Below are 11,976 nucleotides of genomic sequence, written 5' to 3'. Positions count from 1 at the left end.
GTCTGCTGAAATCTATTCTAAATTATCCCAGCAAATGAACTATTCCTTCCTTTCCGAGCTCCATTTGAGCAATTATGACATGCATTGGCCTGTATAGGATGCTCCCAAAGTGGAAGCCAACTCAGATGGCTTTTAAGGAATATCATTTATTAATATCTGCCTGAGTCATGTTGGTTAACCTCTGTAAAGCAGACATCCCACTGTTGCCTAGTTCAAGCTGATTTGATAGGTGCAGGACAGGTGAATGAATCTGAGACACAAGGTGTCGAGACAAGGAATACAACTTTATTTGGAAAGCTGACTGACTGAGAAAATGGCAGACTAATGTCTTGAAATAATCATCTTGTTCAGGGTCTGGATGCCAGGTTATTTTATGGCTCAGAAATGGGCAGGGGAGGTCAGGAAACAAAGTAAAAAGGACGTTAATCTTACACAACTGGAATTCCAGTTGAGCTATTTCAAGTCCTGAAAGATGATGCTATGAAAGTGCTGCACTCAATATGCCAGCAAATTTGGAAAACTCAGCAGTGGCCACAGGACTGGAAAAGGTCAGTTTTCATTCCAATCCCAAAGAAAGGCAATGCCAAAGAATGCTCAAACTACTGCACAATTGCACTCATCTCACACGCTAGTAAAGTAATGCTCAAAATTCTCCAAGCCAGGCTTCAGCAATATGTGAACCGTGAACTTCCAGATGTTCAAGCTGGTTTTAGAAAAGCCATAGGAACCAGAGACCAAATTGCCAACATCTGCTGGGTCATTGAAAAAGCAAGAGAGTTCCAAAAAAACATCTATTTCTGCTTTATTGACTATGCCAAAGCCTTTGACTGTGTGGATCACAATAAACTGTGGAAAATTCTGAAAGAGATGGGAATACCAGACCACCTGATCTGCCTCTTGAGAAATTTGTATGCAGGTCAGGAAGCAACAGTTAGAACTGGACATGGAACAACAGACTGGTTCCAAATAGGAAAAGGAGTACGTCAAGGCTGTATATTGTCCCCCTGCTTATTTAACTTATATGCAGAGTACATCATGAGAAACGCTGGACTGGAAGAAACACAAGCTGGAATCAAGATTGCTGGGAGAAATATCAATAACCTCAGATATGCAGATGACACCACCCTTATGGCAGAAAGTGAAGAGGAACTCAAAAGCCTCTTGATGAAAGTGAAAGAGGAGAGTGAAAAAGTTGGCTTAAAGCTCAACATTCAGAAAACGAAGATCATGGCATCCGGTCCCATCACTTCATGGGAAATAGATGGGGAAACAGTGTCAGACTTTATTTTTCTGGGCTCCAAAATCACTACAGATGGTGACTGCAGCCATGAAATTAAAAGACGCTTGCTCCTTGGAAGGAAAGTTATGACCAACCTAGATAGCATATTCAAAAGCAGAGACATTACTTTGCCAACAAAGATTCGTCTAGTCAAGGCTATGGTTTTTCCTGTGGTCATGTATGGATGTGAGAGTTGGACTGTGAAGAAGGCTGAGCACCAAAGAATTGATGCTTTTGAACTGTGGTGTTAGAGAAGACTCTTGAGAGTCCCTTGGACTGCAAGGATATCCAACCAGTCCATTCTGAAGGAGATCAGCCCTGGGATTTCTTTGGAAGGAATGATGCTAAAGCTGAAACTCCAGTACTTTGGCCACCTCATGAGAAGAGTTGACTCATTGGAAAAGACTCTGATGCTGGGAGGGATTGGGGGCAGGAGGAGAAGGGGACGACAGAGGATGAGATGGCTGGATGGCATCACTGACTCGATGGACGTGAGTCTGAGTGAACTCCGGGAGTTGGTGATGGACAGGGAGGCCTGGCGTGCTGCGATTCATGGGGTTGCAAAGAGTCAGACACAACTGAGCGACTGATCTGATCTGATCTGATGTGTAACAAAAGCAATGGAAAGTAAGTCAAAGAAACAGTTCCAAGGTGGAGTCAGAATTGGCTTTTCCCTGCAACACCTCCGGAATTCTAGATACCACAAGCAAGTAGACTGCTCCAGTCTGAAACTTCCAACTACGATGATATGAGGACGAGATGTTTTGATAGCATCGTAGACTCAATGGACATGAATTTGAGCAAACTCCAGGAGATAGTGAAGGAGAGAAGTGCCTGGTGTGCTGCAGTCCATGGGGTTGCAGAGTCGGATACAACTTAGCAATTGAACAACAACAAATAATGATATCCACAGGGACTCGTTGCCCTGATCATCAGGAGATACCCAGACAGATCCCTGAGGGTGCTGAGACTTAGAAAAAATATATAAAATGTAATCTCCTTTCAGAACTGGCCAATCCAGTTTTGGTGGTCCTTTTGCCATTCCAGTGAGACAGATGCCACAGTAGCAAAGGGAGATGCCAGCAGAGCTTTCTGTGATAAACTGGGAGCCAGCAGTTTGCAAATGTCTACATTCTTTAAAAGCAATTAAGGATTCCAAAGTGCTTTTAGTTATGTCTGTCAGCATTTACTATGTTAGAAATTAAGATGGCGAGTGTTTTAAACATTTATTTTCTTGTTTATTTTCTTGTTAAAGATTTCATGTGGACCATTTTTTAAAAGCCTATTGAACCTGTTATAATATTGTTTCTGTTTTATTTTTTGTTATTTTGGCTGCAAGGCACTTGGGATACCAGCCCCCCAACCAGGTGTCTAATTCGCGCCTCCCTGCCTTGGAAGGTAAAGTGTCCCTTCTTATTTTAAATAATGACAATAAACTGTCTATGTATTAATATAAATACCATATATTTTATGGAAAATAACTCTACTTTCCAAAACAAACAGACATATTGAGAACAGTGGTATTATTCTACATAGCACTACATATCCATACTTAGAGTTCGGAAATGTCTAACTTAACAAGAGAGTTGAATTTTCATATCCAGTCTCTTATGATGTAACATGTCATATAACATCTGAGAAAGTCCACTGTCCACAAGTCAGAGAAAAAGTATAAAAAGACAAAGAAAGTGTTAATATTACAATGCAAATGACTGACTTCAGAGATCTTTTTAAAGGCTCTTGGGGATGCCCTGGGGCTCTCTACTCCAAGGTCCCCTAGGTAAGCCAGAAGTGAGGATCTTTATTACTTTTCCCCTGGTATCAGCATTAAGTGAGGTTCCTCTGTATTAAGAGCAAAGAGTCGGACACAACTTAGTGACTAAACAACAAACAACAACACATTATCATTTTAAGCAGCTAACACCAAAATTATATACCCTCCTCTCCCTTCACTCTTCCAAACCTCAGAATTTGAAAAAGATTTTCTTGATTAAATAAATGTGTTCTTTTATTTGTACAGATCAAGAGATATAATTAAGAACATATATTTTGAGACTCCATCTCTGCTGCTGCTGCTAAGTCCTTCAGTCGTGTCCGACTCTGTGCGACCCCAGAGACGGCAGCCCACCAGGCTCCCCCATCCCTGGGATTCTCCAGCCAAGAACACTGGAGTGGGTTGCCATTTCCTTCTCCAATGCATGAAAGTGAAAAGTGCAAGTGAAGTCGTTCAGTTGTGTCCGACTCTTTGCAACCCCATGGACTGCAGCCTACCAGCCTCCTCTGTCCTTGGGATTTTCCAGGCAAGAGTACTGGAGTGGGGTACCATTGCCTTCTCTGGATTCCATCTCAGATACTGACAAAAACTTTCTGTAGTAGGGGAAAACTTTGAATTCTGTTACAAGTTAATCACTAAAGGGATGTTGCCTATAAGCTTTAATTCGACATAATGGCCCATCTCTGAGAACCCTGCAGCCCAGGTAATGATCATTAAGCCAAAAAGACCTTGGATTAGCTCCCACGAGAGAGCCAGATGAGGTTCACCTGTGACTGACTGCAGAGAGGAAGAAATTCACCGGTCCCCTCCAGAGGCTGAGGTGAACCAGGAAGTGTTTGACTTATTTCCGTCCTCCCTACCCCGCCTCCCTGCCCCTCCCTCCTTAATATAAAAGAAGCCAGAATTCTAACTCAGGTAAGATGGCTCCCCGAGGGGGTGGCAGTCTGTTATATTTTGGGTCTGCTGGCTTTCTCAATAAAGTCCTTACTCCTTGCCCACCAACTCGCCTCTAGGCTTTCTGGTCTATTATGTGGCGAGGAGTATAAAATTAGACTTGGTAACAAGTTTTGATGAAACTTGCCAGGAGCCTTCGGGCTCACGGCCAGCCGACCCTGGTTGGGGAATATTCGGGAAAGACACTGACAGTTGCCAGGACCACTTGGCCAAGGAGCTTCCCTTCAGAGTTCTGGCTGCCTCAGCACCGGGCAGCTGAAGCAAAGAATCAACATTAAGGAGCTGAAGTGCTGCCCCCATAGATAAGGTAGTCCCTCTGGTGTGTACAGCCAGAAACTTTATTTCCTCTTGTTTGGGGATTTTTTTGTTTTTTCTTCGGTGGAATAAGCCAGTTTGTTTTGTGTTTGTTTTGTGAGTGAGCACCCAGAGGGAAGAATCGCTAGGCGTTTTTTTAAACCCAATTTCTGCGTCTATCCAGCCCCAATTCCTGACGTGCTTAGGACTACCCCTCCTTTCTAAAGATTTATCCATTTGGCTGTTCTGGGTATTTGTTGCATCGAGGGCTTTCTGTAGCGGTGAGCAGGGGCTACCCTCTAGTCGTGGTATGCAGGCTTCTCATGCTGCGAAGTGTAGGCACTAGGGTATACAGGCTTCAGTAACTGTGAGGAAGGAGAGGAGCAGGTTGCCCTGACTGGAGTGACTCCATTTTAAAAGAAAGGGAACTCCATCTTACACTCTCGGTGAACTTTGGACTATATACCTGGGAGGCCATGGAGATAAAACACCAACAACCAGCAGGCCTCCCGGGCACCTGGAAACCAGACCAGGCTGACCCCATACCTAAACCTCCCAGAGTCAAAAGGAATGAGTGACCTCTATGTAATCATTCACTATCTGTAATCTTAATAATACCCATTGATGTAAGTTAGACAGCATGACCAAAAATGTAAATTTATGGCTGTTACCTGATTGTATCTTGTACTAACATTGTCCAGGGTGGGCTTTAGAGAATTTGGGGGTTGTGGGCTTGGTCATGTATGCTTTGGGTATAAAAGGTTGTCACAAAAATCAGTTGGGGTCCCTGGCTAGAGAGGAAGCTCTGCCTTGGACCCACCGGTGTAATAAACTGCACTCTGCTATCCACACTGTCCTTCTGAGTGAGTTTGCTTCCCGGGGCATTTGGCTATAAAAGCGGTGGTTCCCGGGCTCTAGAGCACAGGCTCAGTCATTGTCCTTAGTTGTGCCACGGCATATGGGATCTTCTAGGACCAGGAATCGAACCTGTGTCTTCTGCCTTGGTAGGTGGATTCTGAACCCACTGAGCCAGCAGGGAAGCCCAGGACTATCCCTCCTCATAGGAATCAATTAGGAAATCCAGTGTTAGTTCCTGGGGCTCAGGAACTTGGCCTGGTATTGCAATCTAAGACCCAACAGGGCCCCCAATTTGAGTCAGAAACCACTCCCAAGGCAGGCAATTTCTCTTACATAATCAGCTTGTGCTGCTTGTGTACTAAGTTGCTTCAGTCATGTCTGATTTTCTGCGACCCTGTGGACTGTAGCCCATGAGGCTCCTCTGTGCATGGGATTCTCCAGGGGAGAGTACTCGAGTGGGTTGCCATGCCCTCCTCCAGGGGATCTTCTTAACCCAGGGATCGAACCTGCATCTCTAATGTTTCCTTCATTGGCAGGTGGGTTCTTTACTGCTGGCCCCACAATCAGCTTTTAGGGGACCTAAACGCAAACAACTAGCCAGGTGGGTTTCTCAGACTCCTTTAATTGGAAAGATTGCAACCCTCCTTACAGAGAGGATCTGTTCCACCTGAAGCCCTCTTGGCAGCACGCACAGCTGAACCACACTGGGACCCTGGTGAGGGAGGGATTCCCTTATCAGAGCACTCCCAAGGGTGCAAGTTGATGGAGGTCTTTGAAAAAGGGAATGCAAGCAAAGCAACTTGAACAAAATACAAGAAATTCATAATAAATACTCCTTTGAATTCTTGGAAAAGCTTTACTGGGCCTACAGACATACTAATGCAGGTCCCAAGGCCCCTGAAACTATTAGAATGGTAAATTTGGCCTTTTTTGAAGAGATGAGGTGCAAAATGCCTCATATTAGGAGAAAAATTGCCAAAATGAGTGCATTTGGAATGAACCTAATGCACTTTCTGAATTGGTAGATGTTGCTCTTAAAGTGTTCAGTATTGGAGAATGAACACAGAAGATAAATACACAAAACAAAAATGCCATTTTTTTGGCAGTGGCATTGGATTCCTGGAAGGCAAGTAACCCGAAGAAATTAAGCCACCATTGGGGAAGGAACAATGCCCTACTGTCAAGAGGAATAACATTGGAACACAGAATAATGTTGTTCAGTCACTAAGTCGTGTCCAACTCTTTGCGACCCCATGGACAGCAGCACACCAGACTTGTCCATCACCAACTCCCTGACTTGCTCAAACTCATGTTCATTGAGTCAGTGATGCCATCCAACCATCTCACCCTCTGTCATCCTCTTCCTCTCCTGCTTTCAATCTTTCCCAGCATCAGGGTCTTTTCCAGTGAGTCAGCTCTTTGAATCAGGTGGCCAAAGTATTGAAGCTTCAGCATCAGTCCTTCCAATGAATATTCAGGGTTGATTTCCTTTAGGGTTGACTGTTTTGATCTCCTTGCAGTCCAAGGAAAACACTTTGCACTAAGCTAAAACTTAAGAGGAAAAATTTTTCTAAATGCACAATGTGAGAGTTGCAAATTAAGTTTTATTTGAAGCAAAATGAGGATTCTATGGTCCAAGGGATGGCATCTCAGATAGTTCTGAGAAAATACTCTAAAGATGCAGGGGGAACATCAGTATATATGTGATTTTGGTGAAGAAGAAGTGCATGCAGTCTGCACATATATTTTCACGTAAGGTTTCTACTAGTCAAGAGGAGCAGTCGTCACCATGAAGGATTTTAGTGTTTTTTCTAAATAGGAGGGGCTTCCCTGGTGGCTCAGTCGGTAAAGAACCCGCCTGTTAATGCAGGAGACTCAGGTTTGATCCCTGGGTAGGGAAGATCCCCTGGAGAAGGAAATGGCAACCCCCTCCAGTATTCTTGCCTTGGGAATCCCATGGACAGAGGAGCCTGGCTGACTACAGTCCATGGGGTTGCAAAGAGTTGGACATGACTGAGTGACTAAGCAACAACAGATATGAGGAGTTTGGGCTCCCCCTCCTCACCCAAGAAGAGAATGCTGCATTTCTGCTCTCCACCCTGAACTCCTTTCAGGGAGAATTGAAAATCAGTAGTTGCAGCAGCACCTGATTTAATCCTTGTAGAGGAAGATGGCTAGTGCCAATTTGTAGTTGACGCAGCAAAAGAGGAGAGCCTCTGTCATGGTAGAAAGACGGGAACACTTGGTAGAAAGAAGAGTGAACAGGGAGTCCAGGAGCTCCCATGGACCTGAGGTGCCTAACTCCCCACAGGAACCCAGGTAAAAGCTGACAGTGGAGGGAATGAGCTGGTGAACTTTCTGATAGACCTCACCCTGAAGTTTTTCACCAGAACATGGTTTCAGCCTGCAGATGGTGCTCATGAACACCCCAGCCAAGGAGACACAGCTCCATCCCCCTGAAGGTCGATGAAAAGACCAGAAGTGTGTGTAGGCTCGTATGCAGTCTTCTCAGTGTCTGGTGATCTTTTTTCTTTAGATACTATCTTGTTAACACAGTTCGCTCATGAGATTACTGAAAGGGGATCTAGAAGTAATACAGCTATTAATAGCAGGATTAGTAAGGTCATATGTGTATTCACTTAATTGCTCAGTCATATCCGATGAGACCCCATAGATTGTAGCCTGCCAGGCTCCTCTGTCCATGGGATTTTCCAGGAAAGAATACTGGAGTGAGTTGCCTTTTCCTTCTCTGGGGGATCTTCCCAACCCAGGGATTGAACTTGCACCTCCTGCATTGGCAGGTGGGTTCTTTGCCACTGAGCCACCTGGGAAGCCCCAGTAAAGTCATAAGTAACAAGTTATAAAGTTCCACTAGGGGCAGCCCAGTATACTGCAGGTTATCTGACTTAGTCTATACCAATTCTTATCTTCAAGGGAAATTATCTATTGGCATTGTCCATAAGACACCCAGCCCAATTTCCTAGTGTTACTAGGCTTAGTATTTAATTGTTCCCAACAAAAGGGAGTTTTTAAGCTTAAATGACCAATGAGTGAAGTGAGTGAAGTTGCTCAGTCATGTCTGACTCTTTGCGACGCCGTGGACTGTAGCCCCCCAGGCTCCTACGTCCATGGGATTCTCCAGGCAAGAATACTGGAGTGGGTTGCCATTTCCTTCTCCAGGGGATCTTCCCGACCCAGGGATCGAACCCAGGTCTCCCGCATTGCAGGCAGATGCTTTACCATCTGAACTGAAGGGTTTAGAGGCCGTCAAAGGGACATGACCTATGAAGACAATTTTGATGGTTTTACATAGAAATGACCTCTGATGGAAGAGAACACAAATGGGAACTATTTGAGATACATTTCTATGTAAAATGTAGTTTGCATATTATTCAGCATTTTAAATGAGCACTCTGCAACCGAGACCAAATATCAATCATCTCTTGAGGTTTTCTACTATGTACCAACATCAAATCTACATAGGAACAAATGTTACTCTTGCTTTTCTCTTCTATATCAAATGTCCTGAAGCCTTTGTGTCTCTCTGGAGCGAGGCCGAGTTTCTGAAGGCACATTCCAGAATAAACATCATTGATGGGGTAGAGAAGGACCCGATCAGTCACATTGTACAGTCTCAGGGCCAGGTGGCCAGAGTAGAGGAATCCGCCTCCTCCTGCATAAGGCGGGTAGACGCCAGTGTAAACAACTTCCGGGATGTAGTACTTGAGTTTCTTATCCCGATGAGGTCCAGCATTATGAATCACGTCACCAATAAACAAATTTTTGGCTTTGTTCCCGAATAAGCTATTCAAGTAATTCAGGAGATGATGGGTGTTCACAAAAACATCATCATCGCCCTTGAACACGAACTCGGCATTTGGTCAGGAAGTGCTCACCCACCTGAGAAAGAGTACTTCTTTCAGAGACAAGTTGAAGAATGTATCTCTGTAGTTCCAAGAAAGAATGTCTTGGTGCTTCTCACTCTCAAATTTCAGCATATCTGAAAGGTCAGGATGGTTGTCCTCTGTGGGGGTCTGGCCCAGTAAGAAGACTCGCACCACCGTTTGGTTCCCCACATTGGTTTCTTTGCCCCAAGATTCCCGAATCGCTTGCCTTCTATTGAAATGTGAAGTTAGGGACTTAATCGCCAGCAATAAGAAGGGTTTCTTTGCACACTTGTCTGGTTGGTCTATAAGCAGTGAATAATTTCAACATCTCAAATATAGCAGAAAGTCTTTAAATCTGTCTGGCAAACTGTTGAAACCTGAAACCGCTGACGTGACCCTCAGGTCAGGTTCACAGTAATTTAGATGGCTTATTGGAGAATCCGGATGCTTCTCCTGTCCGGTTGGCTAACGTGTTCAAAATGGGATTGAACCTCCTGTTCAGCTTTTCTTGTTCCTTGTTCCAGTATGCCTGAGGAAGGTCAGCTATCTTCCAGAACCTTTCTTTAGGTATTATTACTTCCCCCTTTCCATTTTTTTCTTGGCTACTGCTTTTGGAGACTTCCACAATCAAATAAATGAAGACATTTACCATCATCAGGATTCCCAACAACTTTATTCTTCGACATCCGACACTCATTTCTCATATCTTGTCTGGGAACAGCTCCTGCTCCGTGGGGCAGGGGCGGGAGATCTCGGCTGCATCCTCGTCCCGGCCGCTCCACGCGGCTTAGCCCAGCAACCACCCTGCTCTTGCTCCATGCGTGGCCTATTAAATGACCAATAGCCTGATGTTAATAACAAGAATCCATCCCATAAAATTTTGGCTAAATTTTTTCTTGTTTCCTTGATTGAGCTTGAGTAACTTTAGAGGAAAATTCATATCTATGGTCAAGGTCAGAGCATATATTATTAATTGGCCAGGTGAGGGAAACCCACCTAGTAATGTCAGTAGTCTCCGAAACAGACATTAATTTCTTTCCTCTAGAATAAATGTCCTAAGAGCCAACCAATAAGGGCCATGGAGTGGAGAAATCCACCAAAGTAACCCAAGAATATTGGGTATAGGTGTGTATATTAGTGGCTCAGTTGTGTTCGACTCTTTGTGATACCATGGACTGTAGCCTACCAGCCTCTTCTGTCCATGGAATTCTCCAGGCAAGAATCCTGGAGTGGGTAGCCATTCCCTTCTCCAGGGGATCTTCCCAACCCAGGGATTGAACCCAGGTCGCTCACATTGCAGGCAGATTCTTTACCGTCTGAGCCATCAGGGAAGCCCACTGTGTATAGGTAACTGACCATAAACCAAGCAATTGGGTTAACTTTGCATAAGAGCATGAAATACAGTTGATTCCTAAGCAAAAGTGTAAGCAGTTATCAAAGTGATTGGTATGCATGTCTGGTCCAGCGTCTTGGGTCAGCTCTCCACTTCAGATGTCATCTTCTCCTTAACCTGATCTGGTAGCTTTTTCTCTGAGCAGTATTTTAAGATGATTTTGAGGTCAATAGTCCTCTATATAGACAAGTGCAGTGCTCTTTCTAAGTGGAAATATTAATCCAAGAGTCAATTCCCGTTGCTTTTGCTGTAGAGGAGATAGTTCAGAGTATCTAATAAAGGTCCTTCCATCTTAATTGGAGACAGACCTTTTAATTACTGTATTTTCATGGGACATCTGATCTCTATCCAATGATTACTGAAATAAGCATTAGAAACTCAGTATCCTTTTAATAAATTAATTAAACATTGAAACAATATAACAGCAAGGAACTATCTGGGAACTGAGCCTTAGTCAATATACCTCAATTAACAAAACTAGAATTTAATATCTTCTGAAACATTCTTTTTCTCTCTAAAATTACACTTCTACCAAATACAGCCAAATAAAGATTAAGTTTTTTTTTTTCCAAAATGAGCTCTGGTTCTTTACCACATAAGCTCTTTTTTCATTTATTTTTTTAAACGTACTCTTTCTTAGTTGCTTTATTTTAAACAACAAAGCACTATTCGGGGAAGTCACATTAGCCCTCCTGACTCAGTCAATGTTAGTTTCAGATGTTTAAACGGGTCACCTACCAGATATGGGAAAAAAAGACAAAGAAGTTTGACAGGGATTTAGCATTTATTCTGGGGGTTATGAACTCATAGTTATCATGTAGGCTTCTTTACTCTGGCCCTGCTAAAAATTTCCATAAAGTATCTTGATATTAAATCTTTTATTTTTTATTGAAGTATAGTTTATTTACAATACATTGTTAGTTTCAGGTGTACAGCAAAGTGATTCAGTTATACACTTCTATATCTACTCTTTTTCAGATTCTTTTCCTTTATCAGTTCAGTTCAGTTGTTCAGTCATGTCCGACTCTTTGCGACCCCATGAACTGTAGCACTCCAGGCCTCCCTGTCCATCACCAACTCCTGAAGTCCACCCAAACTCATGTCCATCAACTCGGCGATGCCATCCAACCATCTCATCCTCTGTTGTCCCCTTCTCCTCCTGCCCTCAATCTTTCCCAGCATCAGGGTCTTTTCAAATGAGTCAGCTCTTCGTATCAGGTGGCCAAAGTAATGGAGTTTCAGCTTCAACATCAGTTCTTCCAATGAACACCCAGGACTGATCTCCTTGAGGATGTACTGGTTGGATCTTCTTGCAGTCCAAGGGACTCTCAAGAATCTTCTCCAACACCACAGTTCAAAAGCATCAATTCTTCGGTGCTCAGCTTTCTTTAAAGTCCAACTCTCACATCCATACATGACCACTGGAAAAACCATAGCCTTGACTAGACGAAACTTTGTTGACAAAGTAATGTCTCTGCTTTTTAATATGCTGTCTAGGTTGGTCATAACTTTCCTTCCAAGGAGTAAGCGTCTTTTA

At 43.6% G+C, this 11,976-nt stretch overlaps 1 pseudogene; it reads right to left on the bottom strand.

Annotated features, from left to right (window-relative positions):
• Nucleotides 1-8,551: 8,551 nt before the first annotated feature.
• Nucleotides 8,552-9,743, bottom strand: LOC129622803 (N-acetyllactosaminide beta-1,3-N-acetylglucosaminyltransferase 2-like; annotated as a pseudogene).
• Between the last annotated feature and the right edge of the window lie 2,233 nt (nt 9,744-11,976).

This window comes from Bubalus kerabau, chromosome 11 (genome assembly GCF_029407905.1).
Source record: "Bubalus kerabau isolate K-KA32 ecotype Philippines breed swamp buffalo chromosome 11, PCC_UOA_SB_1v2, whole genome shotgun sequence".
NCBI lineage: Eukaryota > Metazoa > Chordata > Mammalia > Artiodactyla > Bovidae > Bubalus > Bubalus kerabau.
This window is presented reverse-complemented; position numbering and strand designations above follow the sequence as displayed.